Genomic DNA, 20,741 nt, shown 5'->3' on the forward strand with positions numbered 1-20,741 from the left:
GGATAGACTTCAGGATGATGATGTCTCAATTTACAAGTAAATTGTATTTAACTGAGGTAAAGCTGTGCAACTCATCAACTTCATTCTCTCATCTAGAGTCATTGGAGATCAGTATCCAGACTTGTCTTGATTGGTGATGACCTAGGATGCAGTGGGTGATCTTGGTCTTTCCTTAGGTTTGGTTTGTCTGAGGCAGTGCTCATTTAGAGACTGAGGGTTAGTAAGAATTGAGACAGATGGAGATACTTGACTAGGTCTTTAAAACCCAAATCACTCTGGCTTTCAATGAATGGTCAATAGCCTCTAGCCCAAGTTCTAAATACTCATTATTTAGTTTGTTTTGTTTTCCCTCCAATCATCCATTCCCCTAGGTGACATCTTTTATGCTTTCAAAAGAATACACATACCTTCTTCCTGCCAGGATCTTATTTCACCCTACCTCTCACTATCCCCTCCACATTTCACTGTTTAAGCTTTACCATTACAAAAGTATCAATCCAGGGGCTGAATACCCTCTTGAGTTTCTGATAAGACCTGAAAACAATTCCTATTTTATTTGAGTTCTATGGAGGAGAAATGGGAAATAATTAACACCACAATTAAGGGGTTGGAGAAGGCTTCTTATAAAAGGTGGGGTTTAAGTTGGGACTTAAAGAAGTCAGAGAAGCCAGGAGGCAGAGCAGAGAAGGGAAAGTACACCAGACATGGGAGCAGAGGAAACGTCCAGAGTTTGCAGCTACGACAGCCTAGGCTAGAGTCACTGGATCTAAGAGTAAGTGGCAAGAATTAAAGAATAAGAAGCTGAGAAAGGCGGGAGGGGGGCCAGGTTGTGAAAGACTTTGGCAAACAGAACATTTTGTATTTAATCCCGAGGTGATAGGGAGCCAACAGAGAGGTTATTGAGTACAGAATGACATGGTCAGAATAGCTTTTTTAGAAAAATCACTTTGGAGGCCAAATGGAAGATGGATTGGAATGGGGAAAGCAGATTATTACAATGAGGTGATGAGGGTCTGCCTCAGGGTAGCAGTATCAGAGAAAAGTAGGGGTTGGGCTAAGGTTCTCTTGCTTGAGAGATGATGCTAAGGGGAAAGAAACACTACCAACTGACAACAGATTGAATATGGGGGTGGGGGTGATGATTAGGGAGGCATTAAAAATAATTCCTAGGTTGTAAACCTGATGGTGTTGCCTTCTACAGCAATAAGGAAAGTAGGAGTGGAAAGGGTTTGGGGGACAGAAAATGAGCTTAGTTTGGGACATGTTGAGTTAAAAATATGCACTGGTCATCCAGTTCAAGATGTCTGAAAGCACAAGGAGATATGAGATTGGAGTTCTGCAGAGAAGTTGGGTAGGATAGATAGGTTTGAGAATTTTCTGCAGAGAAATGATAATGAGATCCTTGGGAGTTGATGAAATTACCAAGTGAAACTTAGTATAGAGGAAAAAGAGAAGAGGGACCCAAAGGCAAAAACCCTTTGGGGTACTAACAATTAGAGGGCAAGGTCTGGATAAAGATCCAGCCAATAAGATTGAGACAAAGTCAGTTAGGAAGGAGGAAAAAGAGTGGGGGTGTGCCCTGAAAACCTAAAAAGAGAAAGGAGTCAAGGAGTAGATGGTCAATAGTGTTAAAGATTGCCAAAAGGTCAAGGAGAATGGGGATTAAGAACAAGTGATTGATTGGATTTAGCAACTAAGAGCTCATTGGTAACTTTGAAGAAAGTTTCAATGGAATATTAAGATGAGCGCATGGGCGCATGGGTTGTAAGGGGTTAAAGGAGAGAGTGAAAAAAAAGAGCAAACAGAGGCACCACATTGCAAGGAGTTTATCCACGAAAGGCAGAAGTGATATAGTATAATACTAAGCAGGCTTGGGATCATCAGATGAGAATTTTTCCTTTATAGTTAAATGAAAATAAATTTAACGGCTTACTTTTATTCACTTCAGGCACCTAATCGATACATTGGAAAAACACCTACATGAAATCAAGAAGACCCGAGTTCAAATGTGTCCTTAAATACCAACCTGTGTGACCCTAGCTGGACAAGTCTCCTAACCTTTGCCTGTCTCAATTTCCTCAACTAGAAAATAGGGATAATAAAAGCTTCTACTTTCCAAAGCTGTAAGGATTAAGGATTGAGATAATATTTGTAAAACACTCAGTTCTCTGTCTGGAATACAGTAGGTGTTTTGGGTGTTGCTGTTGAGTCATGTGCAACTCTTTGAGATCCCATTTGGGGTCTTCTTTTGCAAAGATACTGAAGTGGTTTGCCATTTCCTTCTCTAACTCATTTGGAGGAAACTGAGGCAAGAAAGGTTACATGACTTGCCCAAGGACATGCAACTAGGACAGGTCTGAGCCCAGATTAGAATCCAATCTATTGTACCCATTAACAGCAACATTGTGTTGATCAACTATGAAAGACTTAATGCATCTCAGCATTACAGTGATCAAAGGCAGTTCCAAAGGACTTGTAATCCACATCCAGAGAAAGAACTAAGAAGTCTGAATGCAGCTCAAAGCAAACTATTTTCATTTTTTACATTTTTTGCTTTTTTTTTGCTCTTTCTTATGATTTTTCCCTTTCATTCTGATTCTTCTTTCACAACATGACTTATATGGAAATATGTATAATATGATTGCACATATATAACTTATATCAAATTACTTGCTTTTTTAGAGGAGGAGGGAAGGGTAGGAGGGAGGAAACTTTACAAAAATGAATGTTACAGGACAACTAGGTGGCACAGTGGACAGAGCACTGGCCCTGGAGTCAGGAGGACCTGAGTTCAAATTCAGTAGTAGGTGTGACCTTGGGCAAGTCACTTAACTCCTCTGCCTTACCCCCCCAAAAAGGAATGTTGCAAACCATCTTTACATATAATTGAAAAAATAAACTAATTAATAAAGAAAAAAGAAAATGGTTTCCCCTAACCACATGGTTTGCAGATTGAAAACACTACCAGTTGTCTACTCATGCTCCATGGTGTCTCCAAGCCAATTCCATTCTTTCCTTCCTTCTTTCATTTCTTCCTTACTTCCTAATTGTAGGCATTAATGATATTGCCAGAAAGGGCCCCAAAATATTGCTTACTATTTTGAAGTCTTGAGCAAGAAATTTATGACCATAGGGCTACTTTGCTTGAAAAAAAATATAATTTCAGAAAATATAGACAGCCAAGAAGGTGATAACTAGGAATTAAATTTGTACTTCTGGACCACAACTTAAAATATAGGGATTATAATCTGGGGATGGAGTATATCTAAATTTGAAAATGTCTAAAACAAAAGCTATATACACCAAAATTTTTTTAGTGGCAACAAAAAATATGAAACTAAGTATTCTTATTTTTTAGATTCTTCAAGACAATGGGGTTAAGTGGCTTGCCCAAGGCCACACGGCTAGGTAATTAGTAAGCATCTGAGGCCGGATTTGAACTCAGGTACTCCTGACTCCAAGGCCAGTGCTCTATCCACTGTGCCACCTAGCCACCCCAAAACTAAGTAAATTGCTTGGATAGAAGACTGGTTGAAAAAAGAAAACAACTATAGCAATAGATGGAATTGAATAAATATTGTGTATTAATATTGTGTATATGTGTATTAAGAAGTGTTGAACATAAAGGATTCATCAGAAATGTGGAAAGATTTGTAGGAATCAATACATAGTGAAATAAGTACATTCAAGATGACTCTATATGACTACCATAATATAAATAAAAGAAAATTAAAAAGAGGTAATGGAAAAAACCAATAAAGGACCTGAGAAGAAAAAATAAAACAATTTCTCTCTCACTATACAAAGATGGGGTCAGAATACTATACATATTGTCAAACAGTCTTACAAAAGTGTTTTTAATATTTAAAGCATTTGGGGGCGGCTAGGTGGCGTAGTGGATAAATCACTGGCCTTGGAGTCAGGAGTACCTGGGTTCAAATCTGGTCTCAGACGCTTAATCATTGCCTAGCCGTGTGGCCTTGGGCAAGCCACTTAACCCCATTTGCCTTGCAAAAATCTAAAAAAAACAAAAAAAACCCAAAATATTTAAACCATTTATGTTTTTAGATCCAAATAAAAGACATACACAGGTTAATAGATTTTTAAAGTGTATCTTTTTTTATAAAGTCAAAAATACAAATAATATGCTTCATTAATGAAAAGAATAGTTTATATTTCACAGATATTTTGGTCTTTCATAATTCTCTTCCTTGTTTCCTTAAAATATTTCTGTAAAAACATACATAATGACATGTTTACACAAAGAAAAATATATCACTCATTTAACAAAATGGAAAATCTACAAGGAGGAAGAGATACTAGAGTGGACCATGTATCTAAGAAACTTGTTTTTACTTAATTTTTTTTTTGTCAAGAGGGAGTGTTTGATATGGACAGCAGTTGAAAAAACTATCTCTCCCAAGCTAGATACCATAAAATAGCTACAACAAAGAAAAGAATAGCAATTGAAGAACCCAGATGTTCACAAGAGACAAATGCCGAAAAAGAAACCATTAATAAAATCTATGACCAGGCTTGTATGAATAAGTATTCAACCAACTCAAAAAAAAAATTGAATTTGTAACACACTTCTAAGTTCAATCTGCATTATAAATTTTTCCCTTCATTTTTTTAAACCTGGACAACAAAATAATAAATCAAGCATTGGTTGGTAGAGTATGAAAATTTGACAATTGACTCTCAGATCAGCACAGGCTTTACGTACCTGTCAATGACCTTAGATATCTATACATAAATGAATAAGTTTAGGCAACAAGCAAGAGAATTTCAAGGGCCCTGAGGAGAAGGCAAATTTGACCTTTTATTCAGTGGGACCTATTAAAACCAAGATTGAAATATGACTCTGGTGGATGTACTTTATTCAAATGAAAAAGAGAGGTGAAAAAGTTTGTTGGTGGGTAATTTTATTTTTTTTTTAAGATTTTTTTATTTTGAGTTTTACAATATCCCCCCCCCCCAATCTCACTTCCCTCCCTCCATCCCCCACAGAAGGCAGTCTTTTAGTTTTTACATTGTTTCCATGGTATTCACTGATCTAGGTTGAATGTGATGAGAGAGAAATCATATCCCTAAAGAAGAAAAATAAAGTATAAGAGATAGCAAAATTATGTAATAAGATAATGGGTTTTTTCTAAATTAAAGGTAATAGTCTTTGGTCTTTGTTCAAACTCCATAATTCTTTCTCCAAATACAGATGGTACTCTCCATCACAGAGACCCCAAAATTATCCCTGATTGTTGTACTGATGGAATGGGCAAGTCCATCAAGGTTGGTCATCACGGTGGGTAATTTTAAATTAAAAAGATAGACTCAAGTGAGGATATCAGCAGTCAGGACATGGGGAGCCTAGTGGAGAACATTTGGTTGGAGAAACCAAAAATATTTTTTTTTTTATTAAATTGTACTAGAAATCACTTGGTCAAAAAGAGGAAATAGACATGGAGTTTGAGATCCTAAACTAGGCCCAGAACCATGGCACAGTAGAGATGGGAACTTCAATCTCAAGCCATACAACTGGGGCAGCCTGCCTCTGGAATGTTGTGTTTGGTTCTAGGTGGTGCAAGTTAAGGATGTTGATAAGGCCAAATGTGCAGAGGAGGGTAGCCAGAAGCCCTGGACATGCTAACCTGGAGAAGGAAAGACTCAGAAAAGACACGTTAACTCTATTTAAGTATTTGGAGCATTTTCATGAAGAAGTAGGATTTGACTTATTTAATTTGGATCCAGAGGACAGAACCTAGAACGATAGTTGGAAATTGCAAAGAACCAAATTTAGGCTTCCTGGCAAGAATACAGCTCTGCCAATCAATTAGAGCAGTCAAAAGTAGAACAGATTTTCTTGAGAGGTGGTAGTTTTTTCCCTTCTCCTAATAAATTTTTATTTTTATTTATTTTTTTAAGGTAATCTGGTGACTTGCCTTGGGTCATACAGCTAGTAAGTATCTGAGGTTGGATTTGAACTTAGGTTCTAGCCACTTCATCACTTAGCTCACTATCCTAGGAAATCTTTAAACAATGACGAAACAGTCACTTGTTGGGTATATTTTAATAGAGATTGTTCTCATTATAATTCAAATAATAATGAATATTTTAAAACGGGTATTATTCTCTTTGTGTATGGATGGATTCTCTTTGTGTGTGGCTGTTGAGGTCTTTTTCACATCTCAGATTCTATAACTCTGGTCTTTATTAAGGCACAGCAAAATTTCAGGATAATGAATAATGTTTATTTATGATCACAAATGGTCCAAGTTCTTAACTGCAAAATCTTGGTTGGTGGGGCAGCTAGGTGGCATAGTGGATAAAGCACTGGCCTTGGAGTCAGGAGTACCTGGGTTCAAATCCGGTCTCAGACACTTAATAATTACCTAGCTGTGTGGCCTTGGGCAAGCCACTTAACCCCATTTGCCTTGCAAAAACCTAAAAAAAAAAAAAACTTGGTTGGCACATCTTTTATTAGCCATCTTGTCAGAGACAATTAAAACATAGGCAATTTCAGCAACTTTCCATCAAGATCTGTGTACAAACTTAAGGTTTTTGCTTTTCAGTAAGTTGTTGCTGAACTTTCCATATTTTCTCATTCTCTGATTACATTCTCAGAATAATTATATCTTCATTTGATAAGAGCAAGGAGAAACTTTCAGGGACTCCCTACAGAAAATCGAGTTTCTTCAGCCAGTGAAGCTCTCTGGATTCAAGATAGAATTTGACCTTGTTTATGCTTATCTGCATTTTCCCTTCTTCCATTCTTCCCAAGAAAAACACACCAAGGACATCAGAGGAACAAACCTTCCTTCCATCACTATAATTATGTAGATGGTTCAGTGTTTTACTGTCAGAAGACCACAATTCAGGAATAAGAGTTGAATGTACAATATATACTAGAGTCCCTACAATGAAGAGGGTTCCAGTAGCCACATAGATTAGCTAGGGGTTTTCATTTGTTTGTTTTGGGACTAGGGGCACTTCTTTCCCTTAAAAAGGTGATGGTAAATTTGATTAAGGGGTTTCTTTCCAACTTTCCCATTTGGGCTTCCATATGTCTGGCCTAGTCAGGCTTTAACAGCTGTCTACCTGGTGTGGTTTCATAGCAGCAAAAAAGTAAAAAAAAAAATTTAAAAAATACAACAGCCTGCCTAACTAAAAATAACCTACACTTTCAACTTGCCACAGTACTTGAAATTCCTACCACTAAAGTCATGCCTTAAGGGAATTCTGGATGCTGCATTCAATGAGATAGATTGGAAAATTAACCAAAATTATCTGAGAATTAGTCATTTGTGAGTTACATTCTGGACAGCTTTTATAATTCACAGATGAGGGATATACATTTTCATTAATATTCAAAAATAATGATTTCTATAGTAAGAGTCAAGTGAGCGGGGGCAGCTCCATGGTGTAATGGATAGAGCACTGGCCCTGGATTCAGGAGGACCTGAGTTCAAATCCAGCCTCAGATACTTAATAATTGCCTAGTTGTGTGACCTTGGGCAAGTCACTTAATCCCATTGCCTTAAATAAATAAATTTTTTTTAAAGTGTCCAGGAATGATACTGTTGGCTAACACACAAAATAGAGGAAGGAAGGTGGCCCCTCTCCATCCTGGTGGAAAAGTTGAAGACTGGACATTTCCACTGATGAGTACAAAGCTTTCTTTCTCTAAAACAGCCTACAGCATCTTTAAAACAAAGGACCCCACTAATCAACGTTTAGTTGGGGAAAGTGGGTTTATCTACAGGGAGCTCTGAATTGTCAGACCTGTTGATAGACAACAGATCTCCACACCACTCTGACTCCCAGAGCTTTGGAGGAAAATACCTGCCTTAATTTCTCCCAGTTTTATGTAGCATTAGTTCATACTTGGGTCCTCTCCCAATTGGACATGAAACCCAAGTTCAAAGTAGTTTTTGGATCCTAGTTCCCATCATTGTGTTTCCTTTTTTTTTTTTATTAGTCAACAAGAAGACACAATAATAAAGACATAGCTTGCTCTCCCCTGGTCTCATCTGATGTTTAGACTCTGGTGGGCATTGGTTTCTCTGCTTCCTTACAGTCCTACATGGCTGTTACTATCTGGTTCTTTGCTCATCCTCTGGTCATTGCTGGTGGCTGCCAGACTTGACTCTGGTGGGGGAGCTTCCTTTTTAGCTGAGACCTGAGCTGAGATGTCACCTTCTTCTCATAAGAGAGAGTGAGCTCTGGTAGGTCCATCTTTCAACTTCTAGACCAGAGGTTTAAGTTGTGGGTCTTTCTGGGAGGTAGACCCTCACACACTCAGCTTCTTCCCATGGGAAGTCTTAGTTCTCATGGGCTTGGCTTTGTAGCTTTTTCCTCTTCAAAAGGAGAGTTCTATCCCCAGAGGCTCTTTTTGAACAAATGCTAGCAAGAGCAAAGTCAGGCAGGCAAACCTCCAAGTCTTTCTTTGTAACCTCCTTGTTAACCAAGGGCAAAATATCTGTCCCAAGCTTCTGACTCATATTAGAAAATCTTGTGTCTTGGATTCTCTTTCCACAAGCCACCAAGGACTGTCTGAGTCTTCAGTCCCCAAGTTGGGGGGGGGGGGGGGAATTTAATTTATTTTTTTTCCTATAACATGCAAAGATAATTTTCAACTTTCATCTTTTTGTTAACTTTTGAGTTCCACTTTTTTCTACCTCCCTCTCTTCATGACAGCGAGTAATCTGATATAGATTATACATGTATAATTATATTTAACATGTACAATTAATGTTTAACATGCACATATTTCCACATTAATCATGTTGTGAAAGAAGAATAAAAACTAAAGGGGGAAAAAACCCAAGGGAAAAAGTAAAAAACAACATAAAACAAGTTTTAAAATGTGAAGACAGTGTCTTTTAGTTCCCAAGTTTTGTCAAACTCAAGATTCTTTTAGGTGTCCCAAGATGATGAACAGAAAAGGGGAAAGCAAAGGGACAAGTCTCCTCTCCCCCAGATTCATCAAGGCTTTCACTTTCAATTCTTTGTTCCAAATTCTTGCTTTTCTTATGTATATGTGGTCAGCCCCAAGCCACTCTTAGCTGGATGGAAAGAACTTGGAGGGCCTTACTTGAGGAAGTCCAAAATGAGCTAGATTTGGGGTGGGTCTGAATCCCAACACTACCAGTTTTAGTTTAGACTTTTTTTTAAAAAATTTCTCTGAAAGACAGCTAGAGATTCAAATCCAGGGCCTGTTAATTACTTAGCTGTGTGACCGTGGACAAGTCAAATTGAGGGTTAAAATGGGGATTAAAATAGAACCTATCTCCCAGGATTGTTATAAGGATCAAATGAGAGAAGTCAAGTCCTTAGGCATATGAGAAAGCACTTAATGAAGGCTTGCCCCCTTTCCCTTTCTTTGATTTGTAAGATAAAAGCTAGTCTAAATAAGCTCTTAGTTTCCTATCTGCTCAAAAGCTATGATCCAATGAACCCTGGAAATGTAGAAGACTGGGTTAAAGTGAAAGCCATGCCTATGTTCTGAAGGGAATTCGCACCAACCCTAAACAGAAGGCTCTGCTCCTGGAAAAGAAATATCCTTCCTTTGCGTGGTCAAAATTTAAAGGCAGCAGCACCTCTAATCTCCAGGCTCCCCACCCCCCTTACTTTTCTTATCTCTCCTGGCTTAGTATTCTGGCAAAAGGGCAGCTAGGAGTTCAAATCTGGCACTTACTAATTGCCTAGCTGTGCGACCTTGGGCAAGTCACGTAACCCCACTGCAATGCCAAAAAAAGTATCTCTGGCAAAACACAAGTCCAGACAGTCACTTAGAATAATAGAATGATCTTAACAGACAGTGAGGAGTGGGAATGAAAGTGTCCCTGAGGCCAATATGGTCCCAAAGACCATCTCTGGCAATGAACCAAAGAGGTGATATGTTGAAACCAAGAGATGAATGAATTTCAATAGAAGATTGGTCTTGAAACCATTTAATAGCCGCCACAACCTTAAATGGTGGCTTACCTCTTTTGCTTCTAAAGATAATCTTGGGAAGTAGGTGTTTAAAGTAGTTAACCTGTTTTTACAGTCAACTTAACTGAGGTGTAGAGAGTGGGTGTTCTAGGACATATTAGAGACTCAAAGCCTCACACTCTTCCTACTGTAACACCCCAATTTAACAGACAAATGAGCTCTCCCCCTGGACTGATCAATCAAATGCTCTGCCCATTAAACTTCCTTGCCTCAGAAGCAGAAAAAGGGTAAACCACCTCTTCTGCAATCTGTCCCCTCCTCAGCTATGTTGTAGAGGCCTCTGGTTCATTGTTACAGAAGGGATGAATTATTCACAAAGCTCTGAGATAACTCTTCCAAGAGCTTTGGAGTCCTGGAACATGGATTAGCTTGGGCTTGTGCAAAGACCCAAGGGCCCCCTTTTCACCACTATTTCCAAGAGACAGTAGAAGAGTCTTTCCAAGACAGCTGGTGTTCAGTGTGCTATGGAAGCAATGGAGATTAGATGCTGGCTAATGCTTATCAGACTGCCTCTCCCTTGACTCTGGTCCTGGGAGATAATCACCAGCTCTTCTTTTGTTTTGTTTTGTTTTGTTTTGTTTTGTTTTGTTTTGTTTTGTTTTTAAAGGCAATGGGGTTAAGCGACTTTCCCAAGGTCACACAGCTAGTCAATTATTAAGTGTCTGAGGCTGGATTTGAACACAGGTCCTCCTGACTCCAGGGCTGGGCCACTGCGCCATCTAGCTGCCCCTCACCAGCTCTTTTTTAACACCACTGAAACAGAACCATCTGCCCACTTCGCCAGAACAGAGTGATGCAAAAAAGGAAAATTGCAGAATGAATAAGATAGCTTGAAAACTACATTTTGTTATGAAAAAAAATCTGAGTTATGGGAAAATAACAAATCTATTTTTTAATTGTGCTCGGAACTTGTCTTTTAAGAGAATCTCTGATATTTAATGTCTAAAATTTAAAGAGGCAGTTAGATGGCACAGAGCACTGACCCTGGAATAAGGAAGTTCAAATCTGGCCTCAGACACTTACTGTGCAACCTTGGGCAAGTCCCTTAACCTGATGCTTCCAAAATGAGATAAAAATTTAAGAATTTTGATACTGAGAGGACTCACTGGTCTAGCATGCTGTCCATCTGTAATCCCTAAACCACGGCTCCCAAACCCTTCCTGATGTGTGCAATAGTAATCAAAAACGAAGGCATTTAATGAGATGAAACAATTAGAAAAATAACAATAAAATATACCATCACCCCCATCCAAACTTGGGGCACACTCTCCTTAAAATACACACTGCTTAAATGGGAGAAGTGGACTCCAGTAATGAATGAAGAGGATACACATGTAGTAAATGTATATTGCCAGAGACTGAAAGCTGTGAGTGTACACTACATGAATGGGAAGCTCACTCCCTGTGAAAAGGCATGGATGATTGGTTATAAAATTACATCATCTCAAGGACTTTGTCCTGTTTCTACTAGTCTGCTTCCCTTCTAAACTACTGGTTGCCAGTGGATACCACTTATCTGATTATTTGATCTCATTGGTCTCTGGTTTGTTGTAGTGTCTGTTGGTGGTGCTCATCCTTCATCTTCTGGATGAACTGAATTCATCCAGGGAGGGTAGGGAGGGTGAAGAGAACATGCATTTATATAGAATCTACTATGTTCTAGCACTCCACACTCTGCTAAGAGTTTTTATAACTGTTATCTCATTGATCCTGACAATAGTCTTGGGAGGTAAGTGCTATCTGGATCAAATCCCTATTTTACAATTGAGGAAACTGAGGCCAAGAGATGCTAAGTGATTTCTTCAGGGTTAGCCAACTAGAAAATGTCTGAAGCAGGATTAGATTCCTTTAAATGAAATTCCTAACTTAATTTCATTCCTAACTTAAATTTCATTTAGAGAAATCTAATATTTTAAGTACTTGAAATTCAAATTATTATATTGCTTCTTGGAATATGTGTTTAAAGGCTGATAGATATAAGATCTTAGAATTTGCCAAGCATTTTAGGATTTGTTATCTCCTATTGGCCTCACAATGCCCCCTGCACTCTACGAGGAAGACAGAATTGAAGTAGTGCAAAGAAAATGTGATATTGGTAAGTTTAGAGTACCCACCCCAGGTGTTCACAACCTGGGGTAGAGCATGCCAAGCACATCTTGGTCTGATCAGCCACAGTCAGACACGCCGTCATTTGTCTCAAACATAGTGATGTCATTTTGGTCTTCTTTGATCAAGAAGGACAAGAACCGACAATGCCCCCAAGAGGTATTCTATGTTCTACTTTTTACCAATGAGGCAAACTCAGGCTAAAACTTGCTGATGGTCCCTTTCCCAGTGAGGGTCAGTAGTCCTATTTGAGACTAAGTATTCCTAAGTTTCAATCAAGAATTCGGTCTAACTCTGTATGGTAAACGGATCAGTAAGGAAAATAGGAGGGAGTAAGAAAATAGCAGTATTTGATGGGTTTCTAGATTCCCTGGTAAGGCTCAAAGCTAATTCTCTCAATCTGACCAGAACTAATAGATCTTCAATGGAAGGTGTAATGCTATTGGTCTGAATCAGATCAATTTTCTGATGCTTTATGGTCAATATCTAAGCAAAATAAGACACTGATTGGTCATCCAAAAAGAGATGTACTTATCTTGAAGGATGCCTTGAGTTGATTCAGTAAGCAAAATTCCTCAGGCAGAGTTGACCAGAGAAGCCTACCTTCAAATCTCCCAAGATGCTGCACTTATTTTGGATTTCTTTGATTTCCTCATCACACTCAAGCCCTTGGGTATGATAAGGAAATCAAAGAAATCCTTTTCAGTTTTCCTTTGTGTATGCTCTAACTTCATTAGATTGTAAGCTCTTTGAGGGCAGGGCCTGGCCCAGAACCAACTGGTTGTTGTTGTTCAGTAGTTTCAGTCGTGTCTGACTCTTCTTGACTCCCTTTTGGGGTTTTCTTGGCAAAGATACTATAGTGTTTGCCATTTCTTTTTCCAACTCATTTTACAAATGGGGAAATTGAGACAAACAGGGTTAAGTGACTTGCCCAGAGTCACACAACTAAGAAATGTCTAAGTTCCCTATCCTAGCACCTGTAGGAGCTTAATAAGTATTTATTGATTATTGAGAGCCTGGAGTTTCTTTCTTTTTTTTCTTTTCTTTTTTTAGGCTTTTGCAAGGCAAACAGGGTTAAGCGGCTTGCCCAAGGCTACACAGCTAGGCAATTATTAAGTGTCTGAGACCGGATTTGAACCCAGGTACTCCTGACTCCAGGCCGGTGCTTTATCCACTATGCCACCTAGCCGCCCCTAGCCTGGACTTTCTTTATGTCTATTGAGGCAGAACTTTTAAGAAAAACTAGCTCATCTTGCAAGGGGGGAGTTGCTTATAGTGCTACTATCAGCATTGCTCAGTCTAAATGTCTTAAATGTAGGCAGGTTAGAGACGGATGAGAACCTGTTCTGGGGGTTCCCAAGAAATCACTCTTTTTCTGGAACACCTCCAGATTCCTGATACTTGGATTGAGTTAAGAAGGTCTAATTTCATCAGTGTCAGGCTCTTAGACCCTCCTTTGAAAATTCCAAATCTCTGAATCTTCTGTCAAAGAAAATGCATCTCCAATGGCTTTTAAACTTACCTAGACAGGCATACTCTTACTCCAAGAAAGGTTCTTTGGCCTGAAACTGAGCCTGCAAATTTGTCCAAATTTGGATCTTTACCTCATGAAGCTGTCTCTTCTATTAATAGATCCCCTGAGTCACCAGCACATCCAGTCCAGGAGCCAGATAGGAGACTACACACAAGTCCTTAAGTCACATATGGCCAGAAGTAGTTTTCCACCCCCCTCCACTGCCACTATCCAGTTTACACACGGTCAATTTGAAGTAATCATCGAATACATTTTCCATTTCTGTATGAACACATAATACAACAAGCCCTAAAGTATTATAATATATGACAGTATTTTATCATTAGAACCTAGATCTGGAACCACAAGGGATCTGGAAGGAGGAACTAGAGTCCTATATCTGGAGTCAGGAAGACCTGAGTTCAAATCTTGTTTCAGATACTTACTATCTGGGTGACCCTGGGTGAGTCACTTTACTGCTATCTGCTTCAGTTTTCCCCTCTGTAAAATAAGGATAATAATACTACCTACCTTCCAGAGTTATGAGGTCCAAATGAGATTCATCTTAGCTTTGGTCTGGTACATGGTAGGCACTTAATAATAGTTGATTTTCTGTTCTTCCAAGGGCATTTAATTCAATATCTTCCATTGTACAGATTAGGAAACTGAGGCCCACAGAAGTTTTGACTTGCTTAAGGTCACAGGTAGGATTTGAATACTTTTCTTCTATAGTATGCAGCCTATTCATCTTTTTTGACTTTGTTACAAATGATCCGGGGACAAATCATTACTCTTCTACTATCCTTTTGTGCTTAATGGTTAGTGGATTGTTAATACAGGTAGATAGAAATAATTTTCTTTCTTTTTTTTATCTAAATCTGTTCTATTGTTAGGGGAATTTAGAATTTGAAGGCTCTGTACTGGTCAGGTTTTACATTGCAGGAACTCAAAGAAATATTTGGTTGTCCAATTAGATTGTCCTGTGTGTTATACAGGGTGATTTAGAGAAATTTAAGGGACTGGGGTACTTTAGGTTCTTAGAGGAATTTATATTCAGATCACTTTAATTTCTCCCTTATGGATGAAAGAATGACTTCCAGGAGATCTCACATCCCTAAACTCTTTTGGGAGAGTTTTGCGTGTTTTGAGAACCCATTTGAGATTAGATTGCTTTCTCTGAGGAGGAAAAAAACTCAATTTTTTTCCTTTGTCTTTTCACTTTTATTGTTTTTTTATTTTGATTTGTGTTTTTCCCTATTGTTTAGATTAAGATAGACATTTTGCCCTTTTTATAAGGGCAAAAGCAGTGGCAGCCTATCATAAGCTCTGTCATATGTTATCTATTTGTGAAATTTGCAGAACTTTGCATTTGGGGGGTGTAGTAAGCAGCTCTAATTCTGGCATTCTTAGTTCAGCTTCAATGTAGGGGTGAATGAGACACCTGAAAGCCCCTGAATAGTTACCAAAAGGTTTCCTTTCTCCTAATAGCAAGAATATGCAATAAGGATATAATAATAATTAGTTTTCCTGAACCTGTAACCCTCATCTCCATTTGGAAATATGTCTCGTTTTCAGGGTGGGACATGATGAAGGACGGGGAGACTTTGCTGGTACTCAGAGAGTCTCCAAATTAGAAGGAATCCAATTGTATGTAGATGGGATTTGTTGTACCCTTGGTTGACCAGAAAGTATAATGGCTATCAAGGGAGATAGGGACTAGTTAAGTCCTAGGACATCTTTGTTATTTTTTTAGGGAAGATTAATTTCTACTATTGGAAAAGTGGATCCCTGGTCCTACTACAGGAGGTGAATGTAATCTCTTGGTCCATCATTTATGGTATTCTGGGCCCTCATGAAAGACTTGCAATAGGGGGTTTCTAAAAATAACTATTTTTAATGAATTGTTTGAGACTCTTCAGAACAAGTTGATGGGGAGGCACTTAAAAGGACAAGGCTTGAACTTCCCCAGGATCCCCAGGAACTTCTAGAATTGGAATTTGGACAAATTTGCCCATCATCCCCCAGTTTATTTGTTGGGGGCAGAAAATATTTAACCAAAGGAAGAGTGTAACAAGAGTTGCACCTCTTGGAGCATCATGTGTTAGGGTTATAAAGTAGAAATTTGTTATTTATCATGTATTAATATTATTAGAACCTAGTTTTATGGGCTAGACCATTGTCTAAACTAAAAGTTTACTGGAGAGGTGATACTGACCTCAGAGAGACTCTAGGAAGTCTGCTGGTTTAAAGAATATTAGGTCTTATCCAAGGGTGAATGAAAATAGCAATTGTTTCTGTTTTGGTCAGAAACCCTGAGGGTCTTCCCCTCCTAGATTGATTTTTTGTTGTTGTTGCAGAGGTAAGAAAAGCCATTTTTTTTGCTTCATTTTTTCATATATAGTCCTAGTCAGTCAAATTGAGACCATTAAAGACCTTAGCTTTAAAAGGCCAATGGAAAATAAAAAAGTCCAAGATCTCCCACTGCATTCAGGGCCATCTCCAGCTGTCCTGATCCATATCTGAATATTGGAACAAGATGGCTCTGGAGGAGAAAGTGAGAGGACTTTGTACAGTTCTCCCTTACTTAAATCCAATTTACTTGCAAGTCATGGCATCATCTCTTAGAAGTCAAGGTCATCTTTGAGAATCAAGGACAAACAATAATAACTACAGATCCCAGCCAATGCTTATTTTGGGTCCACTCAATTCTGGTGTTTTGCTTGACTAATTTGCTGATATGCATCTCAAACAGCTCTTTTCTTGGCTATTATCTTCTGTCTTTATGAGTTAAATCAGGCAAAGGTCCTTAATCTAAACTCTTCATATTTTAATTTCACAAAGATTCAAAGAGGGAGCCACTCTTTTTTTCCCCTATCAAATGATCTAGTAAATTTCTTTCTAGAATTATTTCAGATTTTGCAGCATTGTGCTTAGTTGCTCTGGCCTCTTCTGAGGAGAGATAAGATAACAAAACTATGAATCAAATGAGTTCAAAGCTGACAGAAAATTAGATTTCTTGAGTTCTACCTCAGAAAAGAAAAATGAATCAATGACCAGCAAAAGCAGTTATAGGAAGAGAGAGACAAAGAAGCAAGAGAATGGGTTGAGCAAAGGGTGACTTACAAGAAGCTGGGGAGAGAAGTCATAGAAAACTTCTAGTCGAGACCTCTGATGCTTCATCTGCTCTGCTGGGAGCTTGCTGATGGGAGGGCATCCATGTTTTGCTGCCTGGTGGGAGAGAGGCTGGGTTTACCTGCTAGAAACTCAGGTGAAGCTACCTGAATCCTGCACCTGAGAGATGAGCTAGCTGGGCCTCTTGCTCTTTAGCCCCATCTACAGCTGAGAAAGAGAAAATCCTCACAAGCGGCTAGGGAGTTCCCTCTACACGTCTGATTTAAGAGGGAAAAGCATACTTTCCATCTGCTTGGCCGTGAGATGAGCTTTGCCATGAGTAAAGACTTGGTAGGATAAAGAAGACTATGTTGCTATTCTTGTATCTCAAAGGGTTACTGTGAGTGGGAAGAGCTTGTCACTGCTGAATGACTCAACAGCAGTAGAGGAGATGATAATAATAATAATAATAACAAAGCTTGTCCTTCATTTTCGAAGAAGACTATGACATCAGGGAAGTGAGGCCATGTCAGGCACGTGAACTGGATTGGAGTGAGGGGGCCTGTGCTAAGTCACCAGACTCACTTTCTCCTTCAGAGTCATCTGGGTCCAGTGGTCAGATAGGTATCAGGAAGAGTGGAGATGACCCTGCATGTGAGGCAATCTGGCTTAAGTGACCTGCCCAAGGTCACACAGCTAGTAAGTGGCAAGTATCTGAGGACAGATTTGAACTCTTGTCCAATTGGAACTCCTGAGTCCAAGACCAATGCTCTATCCACTGTGTCTGGAGAGACTGACCGGCAAAAGAATTGTGAGGACTAGGATTACAGTTAGCGGCATGGGGTGCAGGCTGGAGTAATCAAGCCAACTCAGATAGAAGGGAGATCTGATGTCATGCTTATGGTACACATACTTGTGGGTCTTATGTATATTAAACATTTCAGGTATAGATAGGGGGGGGAAAAGCTGTCTTTTACCAGTTTTTCATTGAATACTCTGATTTCCATTCTCTGATTTCCACCAAAGGAAAAGAAAAGATTATCCACCATCCAACACTACATCATCCATATGTGTATCATCGGTTGAAGCAAATGGAGAAATTTTGAATACTGTGGATATATTCTCTTATTGTGACATTATATATTCCAAGGAATTTATACATAGATGATGAGCTAGCTCAGTGTTTGAGAGACTGAAACCAAGTGGAAAAAAAAAAGAGGTATTTTTAGACTGATTCCTAAACTGAAGGTCTACAGAATCATTGTGTTGACCACATAGTTCTTTGCCTGTGAAACCTGGAGAGCAAACCAATACCATGCTGGAAACTAACTGGACTGCTTTCACTTGAATAGTCTTAGAAAGATTCTGAAGATCACCTGGAAAGATAAGGTAGCTGACAAGGAGGTCCTTTCTCAAGCTAACCTGTTGACTCATTCTCTAGGCCTGCTCCCTCCTCCTAACCTCCTTTATAGCCTTTATAATAGATTTTCAGAGAAACATCCCCATGTGGCAACCAGAATTTAGAACATTTAACTGGTGCTTAGAACATTTTTTGTTATTTTTCAATTGTCAAACTCTTTGTGATCCCATTTGGGGTTTTCTCAGCAGAGATGTTGCAGTGGTACTTCTCCACTGCATTTTATACTCCACTCCATTTTACACTCCAGTGCATTTACAGATGAGGAAACTGAGGCAAACCAGTTTAAGTGACTTGTGTAAGTTTGCACAGCTACTGAGTTCAGATTTGAATTCAGATCTTCAGGCACCAACTAGTTGCCCATTTTGAAACACAGTAGAGATGCTTAGCTTAATAAATGTTTTTTTTTTGTTTTTTGTTTTTTAGGTTTTTGCAAGGGAAATAGGGTTAAGTGGCTTGTCCAAGGCCACACAGCTAGGTAATTATTGTTTGAGACTGGATTTGAACCCAGGTACTCCTGACTCCAGTGCTTTATCCACTGCGCCACCTAGCTTCCCCTTAATAAATGGTTTTAATTGGATTATTACCTTCAAATTCTCTCAGGGCCATGTGGTCCCTGATCACAACTTCAACTCTTTAAGTAAATAATAAAGGCAAAAGAAATAACACTATCACAGGTGCTCATATCTAAAGAAAATGCAAAAATTAAAAAAAAACCAGAATCCAAACACAAACCTGGCATATGGGAAAGGCTTACTTAATAAATATTGTACTTCATGACTTGGTCACAAGTCCTTTATATTAGAATTGGACTCATGTCCAGGTAACTTGTCTGGGTCATAGATACTATTGTCATGGTGAATGATCCTTGTAAATGGAAAGCACACTGTAGGGAGTGCCAGCAGGCCTAAAGTAGGAACATATTGGTGATCCTCTTATTAATGCACTCAGCATATGAAGGGAGTAGGCACAAAGGCCCAGGACTGGAGAAAACCTATGTGCTCAGAGTCATTCTGGCTGTGGAAATGTAGATTTTAATGACCTGCTTCAGTAATCCTACAAGTTTTGTGAACAACAGCTCTTGTGTGGCATGCTCCTGCTGCCAATGTGAGTCAGCTATGCTTTCACTTGAAGCCTCAAGGGACAGCACCTCAGTTAAATTAATTGATCTAACTCTTCTCTGATATTCTGCTTCTAAGCTGTTCCCTTTGCTCAACTAGGTTTATTCCTCAGCAACTACAACAGCCATGTCTTCTAATTTCAAACATAGTTGATGCAGTTCTGAAATGTGTTCTTTACCTTTCCTTCTCTTTTTTGGATTTGGCTTCCCTTTGAATAAATCCACCTCATTGGTTTGATTGGTAATCACATTCTTATTTTCTTTAATTTGCTTATAATCATAAAAATCATATCTCTCAGCCATAAAACAATTTGTCTGTTATTGGTTGTTAACTAGATTTTTATTTTTCCTTTAGTTACTTATGACAGAAATTATGTTTCTTAATCATAAACATTTAATTTTATGTATTGATTAGTAACTAGACTTATTTTCTTTTATTTCCTTATGGTCACAGAAATCATTCTCTTAGTCATAAAATAATTGGTTTTGGTTAGTAACCAGATGTTTATTCTCTTTTATTTGCTTCTAATCACAAAAATTCCATGTCTCATAAAACAATTTGTCTGTATTGGTTTGAAGCTAGATTCTTGGTGTCTTTTAGTTGCTTATCACAGAAATTGCATGTTTCTTAATCATAAAAATTTAATTTTATGTATTGATTGGTAACTAGAGTCTTATTTTCTCTTATTTCCTTATAGTCACAGAAATCATTCTTAGTCATAAAACAATTTATATTGGTTAGTAACCAGATTCTTATTGCTTTTTTTTTAGATTTTTTCAAGGCAAACAGGGTTAAATGGCTTGCCCAAGGCCACACAGCTATATAATTATTAAGTGTCTGAGATCAGATTTGAACCCAGGTCCTCCTGACCCCAAGGCCGGTGCTCTATTCACTGTGCCACCTAGCCGCCCCCTTTTCTTTGCTTTTAATCACAAAAATCCTGTCTGTCATAAAACAATTTGTATTAGTTTGCAACTAGATTCTTGGTGTCTTTTAATCGCAGAAATTGTATGTTTCTTAATCATAAACTTTTATTTTATGTATTGATTGGTAATGAGACTTATTTTCTCTTATTTCCTTATGGTCACAGATCATATTCTCTTAAACACAAAACTCGGTATCAGTAACCCGATTCTTATTGTCTTTTGCTTTAATCTCAGAAACAGGATGTTTCCGTCCTAAAACAATGAAATTGCCCGTCACTAGGTTCTAATTTTCCTTTAGCTGCTCACACACACACACACGGGCGCTGTCTCTGAATCCTAAAATAGCGGAGGGGCCCTGGCCAGGGCCCAGCCGCGGGCTTCACTCCTTTGCAGGCCCGTCAGTCAGGGTGGGCCCGTGGGCTTTCATCGCTGGGGGCGGAGCCGGGCTCCTTCTGGTCCCGCTCACCGAGCACACAGGTGCCGAGTGGGCCCCGCTCGGCCGCAGGAGGGAAGGGCTGAAGCTGCAGGCCTCCGCCCCTCACCCCAGGGCCCCA

This window comes from Macrotis lagotis, chromosome 3, assembly GCF_037893015.1.
Source record: "Macrotis lagotis isolate mMagLag1 chromosome 3, bilby.v1.9.chrom.fasta, whole genome shotgun sequence".
Classification (NCBI taxonomy): Eukaryota; Metazoa; Chordata; class Mammalia; order Peramelemorphia; family Peramelidae; genus Macrotis; species Macrotis lagotis.